The sequence below is a fragment of the Halyomorpha halys genome, unplaced genomic scaffold, assembly GCF_000696795.3.
Source record: "Halyomorpha halys isolate HHAL.00 unplaced genomic scaffold, Hhal_1.1 Scaffold684.1, whole genome shotgun sequence".
NCBI classification, from domain to species: Eukaryota; Metazoa; Arthropoda; class Insecta; order Hemiptera; family Pentatomidae; genus Halyomorpha; species Halyomorpha halys.
Genome location: NW_027109538.1, coordinates 58,564 through 75,965, shown reverse-complemented (window position 1 = coordinate 75,965; position 17,402 = coordinate 58,564).

The window sequence follows — 17,402 nt, the reverse complement described above, 5'->3', positions numbered from 1 at the left end:
GTCTTTGTGAATGAGTTTATTTGTGTGTGATTTGAATCAACAGGGAGTTTATAATGGAAGGAGTGATATCTGGTTCGGGCTAGATCGGTTACATCTTTATGTATGATTTTATTTGTGACAAAGTAAGGAGCATTGAGGATTTTACGAAGGATTTGGGATTGTAAGGATTGAATACGAGAGGAATTCGAAGGTTTAGTGGAGCACCAAAGCTCAACTCCATAAGTCCAGATTAATTAAATAATTAAAATTTTTAAGTGAAAATTGAATGGAGAAGTATTTTTAATTATCAATTTCTTTTCTCAAATAAAAATAAACAATACAATATCTTAATCCACTTGAGTAGTCTATAGGTTGAAACACTTCAGATTAGAAACCAGATTACGTGGAAATATTGACTTGATATGTCTGACTTAAAATACGATAGTGAAATATTGATTAAAATGTGGGAGATATAGTGGCAGCAATAATTGCAATGTTCTGAAATCTATAAAGCAATTATACATTTAATAATTTTGGATATTTCAAGAAGTAAACCTCATCTACGAAAAAGACCTTTTTGAAATCTGAAATTTTGGCAAATGTGTATGTTTTGCAGCGCATAAATCGAAATTGAACTCAGTTTTCTCCCGTCGCATATTCATTATATGTAATTATAGTATTATGAACTCCATTAGTCTTATGATTGTCATATAGATCTGTATTGCCTATTATTTTCTTATTTTTAAATCATTTCTTGATTATTTTTATTAATTGTTATGTTTGTAATTGTTATGATTGCTTTCTTGTTTCTTGTACATAGCCCTGATAAAGAATTAAAAATCCGGCCGAAATGTGGGCACTAATAAATACATTTTTACTTATTTGTGTTCTTCACGGACCACATCTCTAACCATCTTCTCATATAATATGTAAATTGCTTATTTACTACCACAAGCATTATTGAATCATACATAATTGCGTGAAGGAGTATTCAATTAGAACAGTTCCTATTGCCTTCTTGTTTCTAAACGATAAATTATGGAATTTTCCTTCGAGATTTTTGAAATAATTTATGTTTTCTAATAACGTTTCATCCTCTGTATCCCTTTATATTTCTCTTTCGTACTGTCTCATGCATATATTGAAGATTCAAAATTTACTTCTAACACTGTAATTTCTTACTGTAAGGGCTAGTTGGAAATAATGAAAGGCCGTTGGTGATTTTAATCTCTTTTATCCTTCATGCTAGATTAAATAAAAAATTATGAACAGTTACTGAAGGAACAATTATATATTTATAATGAGGTGTATATAGTTGACCATAGATTACTGATTGGAGAAGATGGTCGGGGGGTGCGGTCAGCAAAGAACAACATAAATAAACAAAAAAAATATTTATTTATGCCGACGTTTCGACCTGAGTTTCAAGCCTTCATCAGGGTATCAAGCGGAGAAGGTTGGCTAAAACTACTAATTTTTCCTACTACTAACGCCCTCAGGAATTTTTTAAAAAAATTTTAAACCATCTAATAGGAAATATATATGTACCTTTTTCGTAAAATATACTAGTGTAAGACAGAAGTAAATTAGAAACATTTAGTTTGGAAATTATGAAACTATTTATTGAATTCAGAATAGAATAGAATAGAATACAAAAAAGTTAAAACATTCGAAATCATGTTAATGAGAAGGATGAACTGGGTGTGCTGCTACCAATTAGTAATCCTGGGCTCAATTTTCGTCAGCAGTAATATTGTTGACCGTGACAACTTGTAGTATTCGTGTGTGTGTATTCACATGTGTGTATTCATGTATTCATCGCCCCCCTGAATCGCTGCAGCGCCTGGGGGGTGGTGACGCACACTTTGGGAATCACTGGTATATACTGTAATATTTTTTTGAAATATCTCCTGTCTTTTTTAAATTACAAAACTTTTAACTTCTCATAAATTTGCCAAAAGACATAGAACATATTTTGGAATTGCTGTAGAAGTTTAATTCAGCTAGGAATATGGAACAGGTGCCATTTTACAGGATATTATATCTAATATAAAAAATCTATTTGAATTTTTTCAGAAGATTATTCAAAGTAAACCACAATGGCTCCTATTCGCCCCCTACTCTCAATCCGCTGGTGTTCATCAAGGTAGTATCCTCTGTCCTATCCTCTAAGTCTTTTTCGATATATAATAGGTTTTTGATCAAGATACCCGGGACTGCTTTATAAACCCCGAAAATTCCTACCCCCTACATACTTTCTTACTATCCGCTCCTTCCTCACTGAGACATTGTTTAAAGTAAACCACAATGGTCCCAATTCAACTCTCCTCACGCTAGTATCCTCGGTCTCATCCTCTACACAGTCTATACAGTTGACATCCTAACCAATCCACTATACCCTTCGTCTTAAACCTAGCGACTGTCCTACAGTTTCCTTTAATAATGTTACTCTTACCCCAGATCCTCTACCTAGGACAACATCTGGACAAAAAGCTAACCTGGAATCCTCATACAAGACTGAAAAGACAGGAAACTAGATAAACAGTCTAAACTTCCAATTCATTACAAAAGACTGATCTATATGACAATCATAAGGCTTATCTGGACTTATGGAGTTCATAATACTATATTTACATATAATGAATATGCGACGGGAGAAAACTGAGTTCAATTTCGATTTATGCGCTGCAAAACATATACATTTGCCAAACTTTCAGACTTCAAAAAGGTCTTTTTTGTAGATGAGGTTTACTTCTTGAAAGATCCGAAATTATTAAATGTATAATTGCTTTATAGATTTCAGAGCAGTGCAATTATTGCTGCCACTATATCTCCCACATTTTAATCAATATTTCACTATCGTATTTTAAGTCAGACATATCAAGTCAATATTTCCACGTAATCTGGTTTCTAATCTGAAGTGTTTCAACCTATAGACTACTCAAGTGGATTAAGATATTGTATTGTTTATTTTTATTTGAGAAAAGAAATTGATAATTAAAAATATTTCTTCATTCAATTTTCACTTAAAAATTTTAATTATTTAATTAATCTGGACATATGGAGTTGAGCTTTGGGGCTCCACTAAACCTTCGAATTCCTCTCGTATTCAATCCTTACAATCCCAAATCCTTCGTAAAATCCTCAATGCTCCTTACTTTGTCACAAATAAAATCATACATAAAGATGTAACCGATCTAGCCCGAACCAGATATCACTCCTTCCATTATAAACTCCCTGTTGATTCAAACCCCCTAGTTTCTAACCTTGCTTCATCTTTCATTCCTGACAATCCTCCGAGGCGCCTGAAAAGAAGATGACCACGAGACCAGCTAATGTAAAATGTCATTAGAGTGCTACCAATGGGTAGTTTCTCTACACGCCTGTAACACTCCAATTTAACTTAGATCAGATTTACTAAATGTATTATAATGTACAGTTGTAAATAGCAATAAATAAATATTTAAAAAAAAATTATTTAATTAAGGACTAAAAAAAGTTTAATTTGGTAATATATTATCGAAACGGCCTTAAATACATTTCGACATTTAAATTACTTTTCGGAAAATAAACTGACTATTCATCTTGGGTATGAACATTAACGTTAATTCCAGAATGTTCCAGACCAATGGAACAATAAATAGCCTCAACAATAATAAAGGTTTAGGGAACCGGAAGGTTCAATGCCGATACCACCAACCGTACCCTACATACATCCTTCCAGTGATGCCCCTCCAAACCCAATTCTACTAAATCAGTTTTAACGCAATCCTCCCATCTACGTTTCGATCTATCCCACATACGTTTGCCCTTCAGTTTAGTGTTTATTAACATTTTAGGGATGCGTTCGTTACTAAGTCCTACAATCTAACACGCCCATCTTATTCGCCTCTATATCAATTTAAATCAGGAAAAAAAAATTAAGTTTATGAATCCTAAAAAAAACTGTATTTTTTTAAAAGTAATTATAATAGTTAAATAACAATATAATTGTGTTATGACAAGAATAGATCTTGGTTATGTAATAAAATGCTAATGTTTGCATTCATTAATAAAATTTCCATGAAAAAGCATCGTTTATTACGTATGATAGAACTTCAATATAATATGTATTAATAATTTATAAATTAAAAAAAAAAAGTCAAATATAAAAACTATCAGTCAGAATCCTATAAGATACCACCAATTGTTCTCTACCTACATCTGTCCAGTGACGCCCCTTGAATCCCAAATCTAGTAAATCAGTCTTTTACTCAATCCCCCCAACTATGTTTCGGCTTACCCCTCGGTTAAGACTCCGGTTGTCATTTCATATATCAAGAAATTTTTTTGATACCACAAAAATTTTATTATGATCAGTTGTATAAAACTAGGTCCTCTTACAGATATTCTTAATTTCTATGCGACAAAATAGGAATTAAATATCATGAATTTGCGAAAAATCTGTTGGTGACAGAAGAAAACGGAGTTCGATTATCAGCTTTCGAGAATACAATCGTCAGCGAAAATTTCAATAAGTCCTTTCATTAGAAAATTAAATTTCATAATTACTATTTATAGAATATATATTATACTGCCCGTAGGTATTTTAAGGATATAGGTGAAATTAACTGAGTGCGGGGTATCACATGCACTTATTTATTTTTATAATTATGAGAGATAGTTGACCGTGGATGACGTACGAGGAGATGATGGTTGGGGTGCGGTCAAATGAAACACAAATAAGTTGGTGTAACCTATTTAATTATGCCAACGTTTCGGCTAGAGTTTCTATAGAATCTTCCAAAAACCATTTGTCATCACCCTCTCACACGCTTTCCTCCTCTAAATATTTTCTACTTTTAATTTTTTAATAAATAATTCAAAACACTATCCAATTATAGTCTCAAAACTTTTATTTCTTTTACACGTCCAACTTCAGCCAATTCGGCCATCTTCAGGGACAATCTACTACAAAAAGTTTCTATTATATGTATGATCCTACAAACAATTTAAATACTTAATATTATTATTTATAATTTACCTTACCTCAACACCACTATGAAATCATATAATTTAACCACTATAAAAACTTCATTCAGGCTATTCTGCCCAGGTCAAAACATTTATATCTATGAAAACATTAGGTAAAATTATTTTTTGTTAATAAGTATATCCCACACACGTTTTGGCTAGAGTTTCTATAGAATCTTCCAAAAACCATTTGGCATCACCCTCTCACACGCTTTCTTCCTCTAAATATTTTCTACTTTTAATTTTTTATTTTTTACCCTCTTTTTATCACTCATTCTCTTCTCCACTTTTCTCCATTGTCCTTACCTAGGTTATTAGTTATGTTCACTATATTATAATTGTTGTTTTCAAAAAAAATTTTTTTTTTCTATTCATTCCTTTTGTTAAACTTTACTTATATTTTGCTTCTTTATCAATTATTATGGTTATATATATTTTTTTCTCTCAATTTTCTTTTTCTACCCATATTTCAATTTTTAAATTATTAATAACTAATATGTTCATACTTCTTTGCATTATATAACTTTATTTTTATTTTATTTTCTTAATTATGTTATTTTACCCACTTTTTCAATTACCTATGTATACATTTTATTTCCCACTTCTCTCATCACTTCATTTTATTAATTCTATTCTGTAAAATTATTCATTTTACGTCATTCTGTTTATATTTTATTTTCTATACTTACTGTGGTTGTTATCTTGTTCTGTTCTTAGCCCTGAAGAAGGCTAGAAACTCTAGCCGAAACGTTGGCACAATTAAATAGGTTATATATAAAAATAAATACGAGGAGGAGATGGTAGTGGGTGCGGTCAAAATGAAATACAAATAAGTTGGTGTTTATTTGTATTTCATTTTGACCGCACCCACTACCATCTCCTCCTCGTATTTATTTATATATATATTTATTTTCGACTTAAGTACGCCATAAAAATATGGAGATCATCGATTATCAGATTGTCAGAGATGAATTATTAAATGCATGCAGATCTGTTTTAATATGATTTTTGATCAGATCTATGTATTATTTTATCAATTAACTTTTTAAAATAATAAATGATTTTGTTAAAAAGTAGTGTTGTCGGTAAACGTTTTCAGGCAAAGTTGGATAAGGCTTTTTAGAAGAGAAGCCTGCGATCATACGCATAACTCATGATATGACAAATTTGTGCAGAGTCGAGTGGCTGACGCGATACTAATTATAGTAACTGTCGCGCAACAAGACTGCGCAGTATTTGGTCGCAATATTTTCCGTTTGTTGAAGATAATGCTGTCACATAAAGGTTGCATAATTACTTATCAATTACATAACAGAATCCTTACTTACAATGTTGGTGATAGTGACTCGTTCGCTATGATCGTCAATCAGATGAACCCAAAGCATTGAAGAAAAATATAAATGATAAATGGTATAATAAATAACCATTGGTTATTTATCTGTTTATCATCGCTCATTCTCAGTTCGAGTTATATTTATTTATTTATAGTGAAGTAAGTTATATTCGTAGTGACTAATCTTAATTTCGAATTTAAAAAATCCTCATAAAAGACTAAAAAGAGAAGAAACTGCTCGTCGATTTCGACTATTCCAACATTTACTTGACAAACGGGCTAAATCGCCAATCCATAACAAAAGACTGATCTACATGACTATTTTAAGGCCTATGACATGCGGAGTTGAGCTTTGGGGCTCCACTAAACCATCGAATTCCTCCCGAATCCAATCCTTAAAGTCCAAAATCCTTCATGCTCCTTACTTTGTCACAAATCAAGTCATCCATCCGGACCTCAATTTTCCATATGTTGCCGATTTGACCTGAACCAGATACCATTCCATACCTTCCATGATAAACTTCTCAACCACCCAAATCCACTTGTTTCTAACCTGGCTTCTCCTTCATTAACTAATAATCCTCCTAGGTGTCTGAAAAGAAGTTGGCCTCGAGATATTCTCCTCTAGAAAAGTTATTGGAGTTCTATCAGAGGGTAGATTCACCAGATGTTTGTATCATGCCACTATGTCACCTACAGCAGATTTACTTGTTGTATATATTTGTGTACAGTTGTAAATAACAATAAATAAATTATTAAATAAAAAAGAATTAAAAAAAGTACAAAGATAATCTCTATGTGTTTAATCCTTTGTCACTCTGGTATTAGCTAATGTATTGCCGTAAAAGCGAGTAAAAATTCACTTTATACAGTGAGTTAAACAATTTTAAATTAATTTTAATGGAGTGAGTGATCACAAGTTTACTATTATTAAAATGAGAACTAGTGCTCGTAGAATAGAGAATTGACCGACGTGGCAGGCAGTCTCTGACCTGCTTCCTATTGGCCGTTGGCTATCATACCGTTCCAGTTCTTATCTGATCTCTCTCACCTCTGTGAAGTTGGCAACGCACGGTGCTTTCGTCTTCAGAATCCGCCCGGCATGCCCGCCGTACATTGGCTAACAGCTTAAAAACAGAAATTAGAAAATACAGGATTCAAAATTTCCATTGATTTTCACAGAAAATCTAAATACCAGAGAGAAATCATTATGGACAACTACTAAAAAGTAACTGAAATACGAATCCTTCAATTATCCACTTCTCACTAAAAATAATACTTGGTCACGATCAGATGAAGAAAAATCTCAAATATTCGGCGAACACCTCTTCAAAACATTTAACCCCCGAATTGTACACACGTCCACCTCATAACAGGAGAGGCCCCTCCAAAATGTACGAATACTCATTTTTGAAGAATGCAGTTATTACAAAATAACACTGAACCAATTAGGGATACCAATAAATGTTCCAATGACGTTGAGAAACGACGAATCCGTAATAGAAAGAATAATTAAATTCATCCGTAAGACTAACTTAATAATCAGCCTTTAATTATTGAATCATCTGCTTACTTTACTTTAATTTAAGATTTAGAATAGTCCTCTATCTACTTTTCATATCCATTTCACAACTATCGATAAAATCACTATTAAACAAATTATAAGTTAATCAAACACTATTAAACAAATTATAGTTTGGTCGAATAATATTATAACCAATAATGCCCTTTCAAAACAAACAAACGAACTTTTAACCCCCATCCTGATATCTTTAATCCAACTCATCTTGAACATTTTGAAGTAGAATAACAATTCCACTCCAAATGACTTTTCCTCCTAAAGCCTTTCCCTGTGAAATAATGAACATTATTCACCAATTACCTTCTAAAAAAGCTTCTGGCCACGATCTTATCACAGCCCATATTCTGAAACAGCACCCTCGTAAAGCTCTCCCATTCCTTACCTATATCTATGCTACTCTCGAATCCACCTATTTCCCCGAAAAATGGAAAATGTCTATAATAAACATGTTTCTCAAGCCACTTGAATATCCATCTTCCTACCGTCCTATTTCCTTCCTGCCCATTATGGGGAAAATCCCTAGAAAATCTATTATTAAAACGTCTCTATCCAATCTTTGATACAAATCATGTTATTCCTGACCACCAGTTTGGATTTAGAACATCCAATTCTACCATACAGTGTCATCGAGTAGTTAATGTCATATCTTCCACATTGGAGCGCGGAATGTACTGCACGGGAGTCTTCCTCGATGTTTAACAAGCTTTTGATCGAGTCTGGCATCCAGGTCTGTTCTATAAACTTTGTAAATTCCTTCCCCTACATATTTCTTTTTAATCCGTTCCTACCTCTCTTATAGAACCTTTAAAGTAAATTATAACCTAAGCTACTCATCTCTCTTTTCTCAGTTCGCCGGTGTTCCCCAAGATAGTATCTTAGGTCCCATTCTATACACGGTTTATACAGCTGATATCCCAACCCACCCTAACACAGTTCTATCAACATGCGCTGATGGGACATGTGTACTGTCTGAAACAACGACCCTACAGAAACAATCTCTAATGAAAAAATATAACATCCATTGAAGAATGGTGTCAAAACTAGAGAATCAAAATAAATCCTAACAAAGCCCACAAGATCACCTTTACTATCCATCGATATGGTCAGTAGCAGGTACAACAAGCAAGGCACCGGGGCAGGTAAAGGGTCTATAGCCTTTTGGGATGAAGATGAAAAAAAAAACATTTTTACGATGTGTAGCAGCAAAGGGAGTTATTAGAACATGTCATATATTATAGAATATTGCCAGTAGATGGCTATAGGGACGTAGCTAAAATCCAGTGCACATTTTTCCAACCAGAGAAGTGGGAAGGGTGGCATAACCATCCTCTCACTCGGAGAGAAGCCATAGAGTGTGCCACGCCCCTGGAGTTCTAGCTTATAGTGGTATTCATGATCTTTAGTTTAACATATTAAAGCAGAGGTGGACAAATATTATTCGAATGACGAAAAACGAATACTTTTTTATTCGTGAATTTTCTACTCGAATAATCAATTATTCGTACAAAACATATGATTAACCATCCGATTACTTTTTTATTCGTCATTATTTTACACGAATAATCAATTATTCGGGCAAAACAATTCGAATAACCATTTGAATACTTTTATATCCGTCCATTTATAGAAAAATAATCTCTTATTCGAAAAAATTAAATGATTAACCATCCGAATACGTTTGTATTTGTATAAAGACATTTTTTGTCTTACAGCTATACATAGATATATTTTATGATACCGTATAGATTAATTTTAACTTTTCTGATTTCTAACATATAAGGTTCCCTTTTTATGTTTTGGGATATGTAGAATATGAAAATACTATCGATTTATTTTAACTTTTCTGATTTCTAATATGTTAGGGTAAAGAGGCCCTAACATGTTAGAAATCAGAAAAGTTAAAACAAGTCGATAGTATTTTCATATTCTACATATCTCAAAACATAAAGGGACCCTAACATGTTGGAAATCAAGAAAATTCAAATAAATCGATAGCATTTTCATATTCTGCATATCTCATGACATATAAAGGGAACCTAAAAGTTATTGAAATCAGAAAAGTAAAAATAAATCGATACGAGATACTAAAATCAATAGTACTTTTATATTCTACATATCTCAAAACATATAAAGTGACCCTAACATGTTTGGGATCAAAAAATTTAAAACAAATCGATATCATTTCCATATTCTGCATTCCTCAAAACGTATAAAGGGACCCTAACATGTTAGAAAGCGGAAAAGTAAAAATAAATCGATACGCGATGTTAAAATCGATAGCATTTTTATTGTTGGCATATATTGAAACATATTAAGAGACCCTAACATGTTAGAAATCAGAAAAGTTAATATAAATCGATATCATTTTCATATTCTGCATTCCTCAAAACGTATAAAGGGACCCTAACATGTTAGAAATCGGAAAATTAAAAATAAATCGATACACGATATTAAAATCGATATATTTTTTATATTCTGCATTCCTCAGAACGTATAAAGGGACCGTAACATGTTAGAAATCAAGAAAGTTAAAATAAATCGATACGCGATTTTAAAATAGATAGCATTTTCATATTCTGCATATCTGAAAACCTTAAAATTGGCCCCTATGTATTAGAAATAAAAACAATTAAAATAAATCGATATGGGATCTTAAAATCGATAGCACTTTCGGTTTTTACTCGTCTGAGTATGTGAAATAGGACCCTCATACATTAGAAATTGAAGGGGTAAAAAAGTAAGTGAATTTAAAAAAAAAAAAATCAAATTTTAATTCGAATAATATGTATTCGACTAATTTTCTATTCCAATAATTTTTCATTCGACTAATTTTTTATTCGATTGAAATAGTATTTTAAATATTCGAATAATAAAGTATTCGGATTGTTTAGTCTTATTTTTATTCTAATAAAAATTTATTCGTCTCTCGTCAATAAATAAAAACTTGGAATAAAAAAGTATTCGTCTCTTGTCAATCGAATATTTTTTGCCCAACTCTGTATTAAAGTGCGTTGAAATGAAAAATTATGTTAAATGAAGAAATATAGTCTTCTTTTATCATGTTAAAACGATATATCAGGGGTATTCATGATCTTTAGTTTAACATGTTAAAGCGTGTTAAATGGAAAAACTTTTGTTAAATAGAGAAATACTTCCTTCTTTTGCTATGTTAAAACGATATAACATGTAACATGGCTGAGAGTCTGTTAATTGGAGAATGACGTCACGAAACAGACCAGGTGGGCTTGCCACTGTTTTATTTATTGTCGTGTTAGGCTACTTACTCGTAGTTTGTATTTTGTTTTGTTTTATCTTTTGTCTTGTGTTTTGGACTATTTAAAAAATACAATCAGTAGGCAAACTTTTACACTTATACTTTTCACTTATTTTAGACATGTGATAAATTACTTTAATCAAAATTTAGAAGTAAACAATAACATGAAGTTTTGGAAGGAAAGGTTACTTAACAAGATACTCAGAAAATCCGCTAGGAGCCGTTATGCATTTAAGATGACTTTAAATAGGGCTGCTCACAATCCTATACTTATAACATTTAACATGGTAAAACATTTTACATTTAACACAATATCAGAATACCCCTAACGTATGACATGGGTGAGAGCATGTTACATGGTCTGTTAAATGAAAAATGACGTCACCAAACAGACCAGCTGAGCTTGTCACCGTTTTATTTGTTGTCGTGTTTAGGTTACTTACTTACTCGTAGTTTGTGTGTGGTTTTTTGTTTTTTTTTGTTTTGTCTACAATCAGTAGCCAAATTTTACACTTCTACTTTTCACTTATTTTAGGCATGTTGTAATGAATTACTGTAATCAAAACTTAGAAGTAAACAATACCATGAAGTTTTAGAAGGAAAGGTAAACTAAACATGTTGCTCAGAAAATCCGCTAGAAGCTCTCATGCATTTACTATTGAACATGATTTTTTATACGGTTTAAATATTCGCTCACAGATAGAACCTTTAAAGTAAATCATAACCTAGCCTACTCACCTCTCTTTTCTCAGTCCGCCGGTGTTCCTCAAGGTAGTATCTTAGGTCCCATTCTTTATACGGTTTATACAGCTGACATCCCAACCCACCCTAACACAGTCCTAACAATATACGCTGATGACACATGTATACTTTCTGTAAACAACGACTCAACTAATGCATCATAAACACTACAGGCACACATAACATCTATTGAAGAATTGTGTAAAAACTGGAGAATCAAAATAAATCCAGACAAATCCCACCAGATCACCTTTACTCTCCGTCGTAAACCTCTGCTCTCCTGTCCTACAGTAATCCTTTCTAAATACACCACTAATGCCTGTTAAACAGATTCGATACTTAGGACTCCATCTTGACAAGAGACTTACTTGGAATCCACACACTAAACTGAAACGACAAGAAACTGCTCGTAGACTCCGATTGCTACAACACTTACTTGACAAAAGCTCTAAACTTCCCATTAACTACAAAATATTAGTATACACTACAATAATCAGACCAATTTGGACATATGGAATTAATCTCTGGGGCTCCACCAAACCATCAAATTCTTCTCGCATCCAATCTTTACAATCCAAAATCCTACGTAAAATCCTTGATGCTCCTTATTACATCACAAATAAACTCATTCATAAAGACCTTAACATCCCGTTCGTTGCAGATTTGACCCAAAACAGATATGCGTCTTTTTATTCCAAACTCCTTAACCACATTCTAACTCATCAGTTTTTAAGCTCTAATCCTTAACCTTAACAATCCCTGATAATCCTCCGAGGCGTCTGAAAAGACAGGCCACGGGACCTTCTAATTTAAATTAATGTTTGAAGTACCACCAATGGGTGGTTCCTTCCCAAGATTTTCAAGTGTATATGAAATATACTACATATTTACTTATTGTATTATTTTGTACAGTTGTAAATTACATTAAATAAATAATTAAAAAAAAAAATACACAATATCAAGAATACTTAGAAAATCCGCTAGGAGCTGTAGGAGCTGTTATGCATTTAATATGACTTTAAATAGGGCTGCTCACAATCCTATACTTATAACATTTAACATGGCAAAACATTTTACATTTAACACAATATCATGAATACTCCTAATGTGAAAAATCTATTCCGGTGGTTAGATTTTATCGAAAAAGTTGCTATCACACCCCTGGTATATACCCACCTTAAATATATAATTAGAATTTTGTACGACTTTTCATTTTTCATCTGGGCTGTTCGCACCCACACACACACCCTCACAAAGTATAGTAGTCTTCTTTCATTGCAGTTACTATTTTGTTTTTAACTTACTTAGGTACTCCAGAATTCAAAATAGTTCAAATAGAGGTTGACGCCAACAAATGAAGGACGTTTTATAAAAATAACTTTTATAAATAACGATAGTACACTCTCATAGCTAATAACGCGCAGAGTGCCGTTGACATAAGTGATTTATTGAGGCCGTAAAATATGAAAGCTGCCTCGTAAATATTTAAGGGTTGATACGCTGCGTTTTCAAGATATCGTTACATTTTACGAGAAGGAAAAATAAGCTCAAGAGGCAGCTCGATGACGTAAACATTGTGTGTTAAGTAGTTACAAATTTGTATCCTTTGCAGGCGTCATAACAAGTTTCTTCTTGTTATACAATGTCTGCATCCTTTTGGATATAATTATTTATTATACGGCTCATAAATCTATGAACACGTCTGAGTGTGTGCACTTGTCATAAAACAAAGGATCCCAGTCACAAATAAAGGTAAGAAAGGAGAAGGAATATCACTGCTTTTAACATGAAACCCTCGGATCTTTCGCTTGAGGATTCTGCTAGCGATTTGCAATGGACCTGGATTTTTTGACAAATTGCCCCGCGTATCATGAGAACCGATATATGCCGAAGCGAACCGATATTAGTCGAAATCAGTTTTATGATTTATTTATAATTGTATTTCTGTCTGTACCCTCAGGATTAGACCTTAAACTGTTTTTTAAATATGTAACCCAAACCCTTTTGCTTAGAGCTGGACACCTATCGTCCCTATTTAATATTATTAAGTATGAAGTGACGTTTTTTATTTTACTGTTTTATTCTAACGAATGTGGATAGCCCAGCTTGGGTATATTGTTTGTTATCAGTTTATATAAACTATATTTAACTAGTCATTTTTGTAAAATTACTACAATTGATTATCCATTTCATGTATTTCACAGGCCAACTCTATTTGTACCGGGGTTACCCCATAAACAAATAAATAAATTATCATTATTAATAAACCAACTTTCAAGTCTTTAAAGAGAAAAAATAAAATAAATAAATAAATTTATCCTGACACTAACTTAGAAAGAAAATATTTGAAAGAGTGAAACTGAGTGGATGAGAAATGATGGAATAAGAAGGATTTGAAGGTTGGAAGAGTACTGGAGCTACAGATGGAAGTAGCAATGGATTTCCATTGGAAGAAGGATCTATATACATTCCAAAACTAGAGTTTTGTGGATTCCCTTATACAATAGAGAGAAATGCTTTATTCCGCAATGCTGCCCAAATACATCGGGTTGCTAGGACACACACCATACTTATCAATACATGATTGGATATATAAATACTAACAAAATTAATCAGAAACCAGATAAAATTGCTCTTCTACTTTTTCAACAATAATTAACTATAATCGGAATACAATATATTCTAAATAATATTTGAACAATTTTATTTATTTTTTTATATATATTTTATTCTCATTCTTCTTGTCGCACAAAGTTTTATAACATTTTTGGAATTCTATACTCTCTATTCCACCCTCTCACACCTCCCTTCTGTGGAACATACGTTCAATCCACAAATGGGATGAAAATTAAACCAAATCGCCAATAAATAGAAATAAAAAAAAAAATAGCTACTGTAGTTGAACATTAAAAAAAAAAACAAATAAAAAGTTAAACAAACTAATAACTCAATTTAAATTGTTTCTGATCCTAAGTTGTTTCTGATCCTAAATTGTTTCTGATTCATTCAACATAACTGTTTCTGAAGTTTGTAGAAATTCTGTAATTAATACAAAATTGGAGATTTTTATTTGTTAGTAGTCCTAAATCAATACAAACTGAGTACAAACGACAAGAGGACAATATTCAAACGCCCCTAGATTTGTGCCAAAAAAAACCAAACTGGTCAGGCCAACTTGTAACAGCCAGTCCAAATAGCCTATCCACAAACTTGCGCATGCGTGAATATAGTTTTGCATGACCATTAGATAGTTGTGCCCACAACTTGATTTTCAGGATTTCAAACATCTTTGAGAGACAAGTGGCAACTTCGACATTTTGTAGAGTAGGCAGTTACGTTTCAACTACTGTGCACAGAGTTTCTAAGTTGGTCCACAGGAATAGGGGACCGAAATCCCAAAACGCAATAAAAAAAGAAACGAAATCGATCCAACCGTTTAAGATATAATATGAAACTGACAGATCAAAGGTAAAAATGCGTTTTTTTAAACATTAGGGGCTCTGAAACCCATAGTTCTAAGGAAAGCTCTATATAGATAATTTGTTCAAATTAATAATTATATTGTAGGAAGATAGTCAGGGTGGTGGTCAATAAAGGTATCAAAAAGTAAAATAAAACTATTTATTGTAAACGTTTCGCCCCACTTTGAAAAGCTTCATGAGGGCTGTCAGGGTGAGAACGACTATGACTCGTACTATATTACAAAAATCTACTTCATATGGTCAACTATATTCTTCCAATATGAATAAACAAACACGGGGCCAACAACTCAGTTGTTCGCAGTTTTCCAATCTGACAGCTCTGAGAAAGCCTTGCAAAGTGGGACGAAACGTTGATTTACAATAAATAGTTTTCTTTTACTATTTTGATACCTTTATTGACCGCCACCTGGACTATCTTCCTCCAATCTACTTCATACGGTCAACTATCTTATTCCAATATGTATAAAATATATATTTCATGCACGCTCTAATTTGCATAAGGGGCCAACTTTGCAATTGCCCAAGGTTCCACTTTTTGAGGATGGGAGACTTTAAGTAAAAAAAAAAAAAGGAAAAACAACAAATTCCAGGAACAGAAATAAATATGTATATGTATATGTAGTTGACTGTAAAAATTTAAATATTTGAAGATGGTCAGGGTTCCGGTCATGGAAATAAATATATTTTACGTAGAATAATCAGGGTTTCTACAAAGAGGAAAAACCACGGAAAACATAGAATAAAATGTTTTTATTATTAAATAAAATAGAAAACAAATGAATTAGCAACCAAACTTTTTTTGTTTTTGTTTTTACAATTCAAACTCAGGACTTGATACATCTTCGTCAAACCTCTGACGAAGTTTGCTTAACTATCCAAGGTTCTAGGTTTATATTTAGTCTCTCATTTTCGACTATTTTTTTTTTTCTTCGTTATTTGATATATAATTTTGATACCTTTCTTAACCGCCACCCGGGCTATCTTCCTACAATTTACTTCATACGGTAAACAATCTTCTTCCAATACGGTAATAATTATAGTATTAACTCTCTTTACCTAGGTCTTAAGGAAAGTAAAAATTATATTATAAGGACATAGTGAATACCAGTATATAAATGAATTTTTCATAAGATAATATAAATTATAAAAATTGTTTGCACTTAAGTTTTATTTAAAATTAAATACTGAGTCTATAAAGAAGGCTGATTTACGTAATTGGGAAATCATCAGAAGGAAATCCGTTTACGTTTCGGGAAATCCCCAAATATCGCAAAATGGCGGCCAATAACAAGAAATGCCGAATATTATTGGCTAATGATCTGATCAAATGAACCATGAAGGCTGCACCAGAAGATCAAAAAATCAAGAGGTGCATTCATCTGCTGGAGTTACATAAGGAACCTTGAATGCACTGCGCACCATACATTGCCCCTTCTTCCAAGACATCGACCTCTTCTCCAGGACGTCTTCCAGCTTCTTACGTAACCTATACGGTGTTGCTGACTCCATTAGTCAAGATTATCCGGTCCAATTATCACGAGCTGAAAGTCACTGGGATCTTCTTCACATCGCAAATCCAAATATTTAAATTCCAAAATATTGGAAAACCCTTGTGGAATCATTATAGAAAATAGAAATATATAGAGTTTCCAAAACAGGCTCAAGGTTTTTTTTTTTTGCAAGTGTGTGTCGGAAAGATACATTTTATAACTATGAATACATTATTATTGAAATGTGCTAATTAAGATTAAAATCAGTAATCAGAAACCACATAACTCGTATATTTCTAGAAGGCAGCTTAGAAAAAGTCCAACCAAAAAGTATAATTAAATTGAAATATTTCTAAAAAAAAAAAAGAGAACAATTATAAAATTTTTACATTTTAAAGTGTTCTCCGATTTTTAGGTTGTTTTTTTAAATTTTTATTGTGTTATATTACATTCTGGCATATTTTGAGACAATGGTAATAAAGATAGAGCATATTCATATTTTCATTTA